Here is an 8,869-nt window from a genome sequence, read left to right as displayed (position 1 = left end):
AGGCTTGTCCTCTTTTTCGTTTTGTGTGGTGGGCCCAGGATCTGGACCTCAAGGGTACCTGGCCTTGCACCTGTGGCCACGAAAGCAGTAGCAAGTTACTGACAGGCAACAGATACCAAAGTTATGCCAAGGTTTACGAACAAGGTGTGACTGCAACTGCTGTAGGGCAACACCTAATTGGTGTTTAAGTCTCTGTGTGATTAAGGGGCATGTGTGAACTCAGGCTTTGGGTTGTACTTGCTTCCTTTGTTTAGACAAGGTGAGTAGGAGAGAAGTGGATTAAGGGGCAGTCCAGTCCAGCTGTCCATAACCCTCCAAACTCAGGGGATTTGGGGCATCCTAGGCCCCAGAGTGGTGGAAGGAGAGCGGTGGTGAAGAAAGCTTCTGCACTCCCCCAGCCCCGCAAAACGCTTGGCTGCTTTTGTCCATCTAAGCTGCACTTTGGAGGAGAGGAAAGGAGGTTGTCATCTCCCTTCTCTGCCCCTGGATGCTCAGCCCCACTTTTGAGCTCATTCTTGAGTTCTTGGAGAGGCACCCAGTTCAGTTCTTTCCACGCCAACTGCGAGTGGAAAGAGGGCCCTCCAAGATCGCCGACCCAGCACGAGGATCGTGGTTTGTTCAGAGGGCTGCACTGTAAATAAATCATATGCACACACCCTCCCATCATAGATTCATGACTCAACGCAATCATAGTAGAACGCAATACTCAATAATGTTGCCCAACTTCCTTTTGGACAGTCTTGCAGTTCCTGCCTCCATCCTATAATTTTTGCATCCTTTTACTGTGTTCTCACCATCTCTCTCTGGCCCTTTCTCGAGGCCACTGGCTGACCTTCTCAACGTCCAGGTCAGCCTGCCTCGCTCTTACAAATAAGAAGCTTCCAAGACTCTCTGTGACATGGGAAGATGTCCTAGCTGGACTTGCAGATGGATCACACCGCAACATCACAACCTCTGTTATTCCACCAGGCCCTCCTGAGCCAAGGGCTACTCTGCTGAGTCCCTATTCACAGTGGGCAAACCTTTGATTCTGCATTCCAACAGCCATCGGCAAGTTTGGGCTCAATTAAAGAAAGCTGGAGCGAGTTAGGATGTGCATTTTTCAGAGACATCTTAGGATACACAATGGTTGAGAAATTGTGAAGCATTTAGCTGGAAACAGACAAACACATGTTTGTGAGGGACAATTTGGAACGTAATGGCAGTTGGCTACATACAATGATGGGAGATATTTTTGCTTTGCTCTCAAACTTTTCAGTGCATGCAACATATATACTGCATATTTATTTTTTCTTGCTGTTTTATGTGTAACAAACTCACATGCACACGCACAAGTTCCCCAGGGAAATATAATAATAATTATACAGATATTGATCCCTTCTCTGCTTCTTATCTGCTTTCAGGGTGGCACAGATGGTGTAGGAAATTGGGGTAAATCTCATTTAGACCCTAAGCTGCACAAACATATGCTTAATTAGCCTAGTCCATTTTACACAGTATAAGTCGGAAGCGGATTGTATTGCAATAACCAACTGATCGCAGAGTAAATGGGTTTATCCCCTTATCTTCCGTACTAGGGCACAACTATTACTTTATCATTCAGATGCGGTGATGAGTATTAACTCCATCTCACTGAAGGGATAAATGAGAAAATAATAAAGGTGAGATCAGGATTAATCATTCTAAGCTCCACTCCTGCCCAAGATTACTGAATTGGCTTAATTTGGCTCTTATGTCTCCAAAAGAACAGTAGGGTTTTTTGGGGGGGTTTTACATCCCACCTACTGCCTTGAACAGTAAGGATTTAGATCAGCCATCCCCTACTTGGAGCCCTTGAAATGTGTTTGACTACAACTTCTATGGTGCTGGCTGATGGGCACCATAGTCCAACACCGCTGGACAGCTGCGGATTGGGGAAGCCTGCTTTACATTTTTCAAAATGGCAGACGAATATGCTAAGGGGGGGACGTGTTCCTGAAGAAGACTTGCTTAAATAAGACATTCTGGATGCTTTTCCTGAAAGCTGTGGGTTGGTGCTGGATTTACATAAGGGCTGAGTGGGCTGCAGCCCAGGAACACATAATCTAGGGGCGGCCTGATCTCCTGCCAATTTTTTAAAAATTACCATTGCATTTTTATTTATTTATTTTTTTGTAATGATAAAAACCTAGGTGTATCTAGGCAAAAGATCAATTTTTTAGACTAAAAAGAATACAGAATGGTCTATGGTCAACCATGTTCCAAGACTGGTTGTGTGATCTAAGCATTTGCCACACAGAAAATGATCAACTGTTACTTACTGATTTTCATGATATAATTTATAAGTCTGCATCCAAAAAAGCTTGAAAGAAACTGTTCTGACTTGGTATATAGAGTAATGTTATAGCATAGCTATGATTCCCCTATGAATGTTCTGTGTGAACATCCTCATTTATTCCATACTTTTGTTAACTTATTAAAGGTTATAGCTGGATAAACAATCTTTCTATCAATGCTAAAAATTTAGCAATGAAAAATATAGAGTGGGATATATATGTGTAATAATTGAGGCAGTGCTAAAGAAAGGCTTGTCTTCAGGACTGGGGCAGGATGTGGTCTGTAGGTCGACATCAAAATCACAGCTTGCCTGCAGGAATTTCCCCTGTGACTCAAAGCATTTCTGCCCAGGTGACTGACATGCAGTGCTTCTCTCTCTACCTGAGACCCCATGAGTCTTTGCAAGGCAGACCAGGTGATACAGCAAAGCTGCAAAGTGAGCTGCTTTTCTTCAGGGGGAATGAAGACCAAAAACACGATTTATTCATGTTACTTGGGAACAGTGACTAGCGAGGTTTACAAGAAGGCAAATCAATTTAAAATAAAAGTATTTCTATGCACAAAATATTCAGGTAAGAAATGGAGTTCTGCAGGATTTTCACTGTGAAAGTGCTTTTTTATATGTACAATTTATTCTTCTTCTTATAATTATTTCTATACTGCCCAACACCCAGAGCTCTTTCGTTAAACAGCCCTCATAAGGAGACTGATTCACAAATGAAGAACCACTTCTTCCATGCAAAACCAATTTGTAATGTATATCTAGTGCACAAGGCTCTGTCTTGCTTCCTGGATGCACGCAAGCCTTGGGACGGGGGTGCCCAAAATTTAAAATGCCTAAATTGAAGGCTGCCACAGCAGTCTCCATGCACCTGGTGCCAGATATTTTCTGTACTTTGCCTGCCCAGCTTTAGTGATGGGGAGGGAGGCTAGGACACCGGCTGGAGCAGCATCCTTCTCATCCCCAGGCCTGCCTCCTTTTCTTCCTTTCAGAGAGGGGCAGCCGGTGTGCTTCTTTCTGCACAGGCTAAGAAGGGCTGCTTGGGTCCCACTTCAAGGTCACAGGATCAGATCAGGAGACCGTATCAGACCCCCCCCTTTTTTTTCCTTTGCTAATCTGTTTCATTTTTCAGAAAAGAGTTTTTGCCTACTGGTTTGATCCATTTTGTCCTCATTCTGTCGCTGCCAGTGCAACACGGGGAGGAATCCGTGGACAGTCCCTTGGGGAGAATTTTGTGCTGAAGTTGCACTGAGTTTTGCACTGCTGAGAAGCTCCCAGGCTGATCTGGGGCCACTCTCTGACTCTGGGCCTAAACTCCCTCCTGGGGTTGTTGCAAGGATACAAGGCACGCCGCTGTGGGCGCCGTGGAGGGACAGGTGGGATATAAATGCACCAAAGCCACGAGCGTGGGACATAATCTGCCTCCGCACACAGAAGGCCTCCGCAAGGTGGAGCCTGGGAGCCATGCATGGTCTTCCAAACCCAGGCTCCCCTCCCTGAACTCCCCTAGTGCTTCCTCAGCTATGCCAGGGAAGCACTCTGGAAGCGTTGCTCTAAAATTAAAATCCGAGTGATCAGCGTCCCTTTGCGAGCAATTACTTGGCTGCATGAAGAGCAGGAGCTGCACCACCCTCTGTTCTGAAAATTGGCCTGGGGCTGGCATTGCGGAGAAGGGCACGTGCCCTAGCAGGACCACCGAGGCAAGCTCCACAGACGTGGTCCTCCCCCTCGCCACTGCCCGTCATTCCGGCCCAACGAAAGCAGTGGCGGGAAGGACAAGTGGCGGACGCACGGTCCCCTTGCTTCCAGGAGAAGAGGAGGAGGCCCTGGTGGTGACCGGTAGGGAGAGGGTAGAATTCAGGACCTGTTGAGGGCGTCTTATCCAAGGATGCTAATCCAAGCGTGGATCCAGGGCAAGCCTCACACACCCAGTTTTGGCTATTCATCTGTTTGCAGGGGAAAGTCAAACGGGTATACATACTCTTCGCCCCTGTTTTGAAATGGATTCGAAGCCACAAGAAAGGCTTTTGGGCGTGGTGGTTCTAGAAGAATGGGCTAGGAATTTCCCACATCTGCTCAGCAAATTCCCAGCATTCTTTCAAAGCGGTTCAACTTCCAAACTGCTCTGGACAGCACAGAGCAGCTCGTGTGTTAGCAGGACATGCTCTGAAGCATGAATGTAAAACAAAGGGTAAATTTTGAGCAAGCACTTAATAAATCCACGATGCTCATTAATTTCTACTGTTTAATTTTAATTAGGCAATCAGAGGTGTGTATGATACATGAAGGCTCAGCCAAGTCAATTGTGCAAAAAAGGAACAAATGAAATAATGATAAAGAAAGAAATGGCTTAAATACACAATCACTGCTACTATAAGGGGTCATTTGTCAAGGTTACATATATTTTAAATGATCTGCTAAATTAGGGAAGGATTGATAGAAAAGCTTCCCACTGTCTGGGCTAAGTAAGGCTCCCTGAGACTACCTGAGCTTTGGAAAAGTTACTTAGTCTTCCATTTCTCCATTCCTGCCCTGGGCAAACTCTGGAGTTGGGAAGGTTTAGCCATCACTGGATGGTCTAAAAATACACATTACCTACAAAAAGCTGACTGAACAATGCAGAAAGATCAACTTTACAATGCACCGTGTTCTCTCTCTGTGTGTGTGTGTGTTTTGGTCCCCTCCTTCCTTCATTTAATCACAAACCAAATTAAGTTTGCCAGTGCCAGTGCCTGCCCCATCGATCAAGATTTCTGTTCACACCTATTCATCTGAATGGGGCCAATTCCTGTGTTATCTCTGTGTTTCCTGCTTTTTTGTAATAATCTTCCTGTTTGCTTCCCTAAGGCCACCAAACTTGCTTGGACGCATTAATCCTGTTTTTCCCAACATAGACTTTCTGCTTTCCATTTGTAGTTACATGTAGTCCTTATTGTCCTGCACAGTTTAAAAAGAAAGGGGCTCCATGCAGAAACCGAGTCTGTCTTATGGGACCCCTTGTCTTGAACCGTTGTCAGAGGTGCACCGAATGGGGTGCTTCACGGTCTCCCCCCTCATCCCACAGCCCCAAATATCAGCTCCCAGAGATGCTCTGCATGCTGCAATAGTTGGACTCCGTAATGTAATTTACTGACATTTAAGAAAGCTCATCTAATGTAGCTTTTACTTTCTAAAACCCATCTTAATTTTATCCTTTTAGTTGCTCTGGGGGCAAGGCCAGCGGAGAGCCATGATTAGGCGGAAAGTTAAGGTACAGATCACACCAATCAATAAGTGATCGGCATCAGCCATTCCTGCTTGTTCAGCCACTGGGCATGGATCAGAATTCCTCTGACCTGCAGAGTGAGAGATTTACACACCTTTATCTCTTGTATTTGTTATCTGTGTCCACATTTCCTCAATGGCCGATGAACTTTGCCCCCACTCTCCCTTTGCATGCCTAAGATGTATTTCTAAAAACTGAGTTTTATGTTTGTGGAATGTTAGGGATTTGAGGAAGGAAAATTTCATATGACAGGCAGAATTATAATTCGGAGAGACACTGCCTGAATTTGCCTCCCTTTCCCTAGCAAGACTAACTAACTGGACTAAGGCAGCTTCTTACAATCAGGCCGTGTGGGTACAAATCAGATAAACAAGAGAATCATGGCCAGGTTTGGTCTATAAAACCTTCAGCTTTAAGGGTGGTCAGGTGTCCTCTATTACAGATTGCAGTCCTCTGTTTGTGTGCTGTCAGGGGATTAATAACTTTCTATTGTTTGTTTGATTGATTCTATTTATAGCCTGTCTTTTTCTTTTTTTAAATAAGTCAGTGCAGCTTATATCATTCACTTTCTCTTGCATGCAGTCTGAACTCTACAACAACCCTGTGAAGTAGGTTGGGCTGAGAGACTGTGACTGGTCCCAATTCACCCAGTTGGCTCCGTGGCTGCGGGGGGGGGGGGGCAGGTCACCTGAGTCTCAGTCCTGCACTTTAACCACTGGACCACACTGGCATTTCAAGGCATTTTTCCATTGAAGGAATGTTCTGTCCAGGTCCAGAGCCAAGATGAAGTCCCAACAGAAGGAAAAGCTGGACCTTGAAGTGGACCGACACTTAGCACATGAACAGCAAGCTGGACAAGCAGGAACATGGGTCCTGCTCTTCCACAGTAGGGAAAGATGTACTTTTTCAAGTTATTTTGCTGCGTGAAGCAAAGAGTGAAATGGTTCCTGAACGCATCCAGGTTTAAAAGCTGAATGGATTGGGAGCAGAATCATTTGTCAACATTGCCAAAGGGGCAGCATCCCGCACCACACCTGAAGGCAACAGGCTAACTTAAGAGCTCACAGCCTGGCTGGTCATCTCTCCAGCATCTGCTCCCTGAGGTGCGCACCTTTCGTTTAATGATAGGGCCGGACCAGTCCACAGCCAGGTTCTCATGATTAGGGCAGGAAAAAGGCACCATAATTTATTTTCCCAATCCATGTGCCCTGTTTGTGCACTGCCGAATTACCACAATTATCTTCCCTGGGTGCAGTTTGCCATGTCATCCAACCTAGCAAAGATGGGGGCAGGTGGGTTAGCAACACACCTGGAACCCAAACCTTGTTCTAGGGTTACAGGGCAGTTTGTCAGCAGCCCCTGCCTTCAGTGGATCTGCCTGCTGCGGCTGCGCCTGGTAAGCTTAGTTCTGATATCTGGTGGAGCACATGTGCAGCAAGCAAATATGTTGTACTGACTTACTTTCCTTTACCAGTTTTTGCCCATTCCATATTTTAATCTCACTCAGAAGGACTTCCAAACTGGTATCTAGACACATAAATTAGCAGATGCAAATATTATGCAAATCACCTTCCCCTTGACCTCTTTTTTGGTGATGCATTGCCTCCCAATGGGGAGTTCAGAGGGTCCGCACCAGTGGATTCGGGATCAGGGTATTGGCAGTTGGTCCCATTCCATCCAGCATCTTCACACATTATTAATCATTCTGCTGCCAGTTAGAGATACTTGGTTCGGCTCAGACTCAACGTAATTCAATATTGAAGTATTCTTTCTTTTCTTTCTCCTTAGTTCCTAATGTACCATTTTTAGAACCACAGAGGAATAATTGCTTCTGATTTCAACACACATTCTTTTATATCCAAACGCCTAATATTTAGTGAATGGTTCTGTTCTCTTTTTAATCTGTACTAGGTTTATTACTTTACAAAGACACAGGTTTTCCATCAGTGGTTATAGTCTGTGAATGAATTCCTGGCAATATTCTGATGGCTGGAGATAGAAAGTCAATTCTTTTATTGCTTTGTATTGTTGTTCTTTTCTTTAGGGACACACAGGAAGAAAAAGCATTTATCAATGGGGTCCTGGACACTGTACTATTCCAATGTGTTTGATGAGGAAGCTGAGCACCAGAGAAAGTTGCAGTTCTGTATGTGCATTGCATAGAGAGAGCCTTTGGGTTATGGGGCGGCATAGAAATGGAATGAAATAAATAAAATTTTGCAGCTCAGGGGAAGATAATCTCTCTCTGAATTCTGACAGAAGATCAGCTGTGGAAAGTAGCTGGGCCTTTTCAGAGAACGTAGAGTGCTGTCCATTCCGGCTCAGGTTCTTTGCTAAACTAGGCCAGGTTTGTCAGTTCTTACTGGTAGCATCTCTTTGAGATTTCTGAGAAAGAAGAGCTATCCCCATCACCTACGAACTGGAGATGCTGGGAATGAAATCCAGGGCTTTTTGCATGTGTGTACTCACAGTGAGCTATAATTCCCCCAACACTCAAACTTGGTGGTCCCCTGGGGCTTGTAATGAGTTTTCCAGGGAAGATGGGCCACCATGTCTCCTTTTAATCTAGAGACAGAAAAGCAAACTGCAATTTTTAAAGAAAAGCTTTAGGGCTGTGAACAATTCCTTGATTATTATCTGAAATGAATTTGAGTAAACATGTTCATATAGATAAGATTTTATGTATTGTTTTAAGGTTACCAATTTCACTTTGATTTTATTTAAGTACATAGTTGTCATTAATAACGGTCACTTTAAACAATTTTACATATGTATATTTTCTGTATACACACATAGTTCCATGAAAGAAAAATAAATATAAAAGTTGTTTGAAATGACTGTTATTGGTTGACACACAAATTAAAATTTCTCTCTCTGCATGAGACAAATCATTATAAAAATTGAAATCAGTCTGAATTCAGATCTTCATGACTGTAAAGTTTAACTTTAACTTGTACAGAATCTATTTGGTATGCAAGAGAGGTCTTGCCTATTACAAGCAGGGGAAAAGTAGCTTCTCTGGAGCATGCTGTGGGAACTACAATGCAATCTGTTGATGTATAAAACTTGTTACCTGTTTCTCACTAAAGGGTGCAGCCCAACTCATTCCAAGGAAGATGCACGAAACTCTCCAAACCGTGAGCCTTAAGTGCATCCAAGGCGTGGAGCGAGATGCTCTGTGCCATGTATTTACTCTGGTTGTTTCTGGTTGTCAGGATTTCGCACTGAGGAGGTGGAAGGTGTTGTACCTGACTCCCCAGGATCCTGACATAATAGAGATACCTATC

Source organism: Varanus komodoensis, unplaced genomic scaffold (assembly GCF_004798865.1).
Source record: "Varanus komodoensis strain SLA01 unplaced genomic scaffold, ASM479886v1 scaffold22, whole genome shotgun sequence".
Taxonomy (NCBI): domain Eukaryota; kingdom Metazoa; phylum Chordata; class Lepidosauria; order Squamata; family Varanidae; genus Varanus; species Varanus komodoensis.
Note: the sequence above shows the minus strand (reverse complement) of the source record.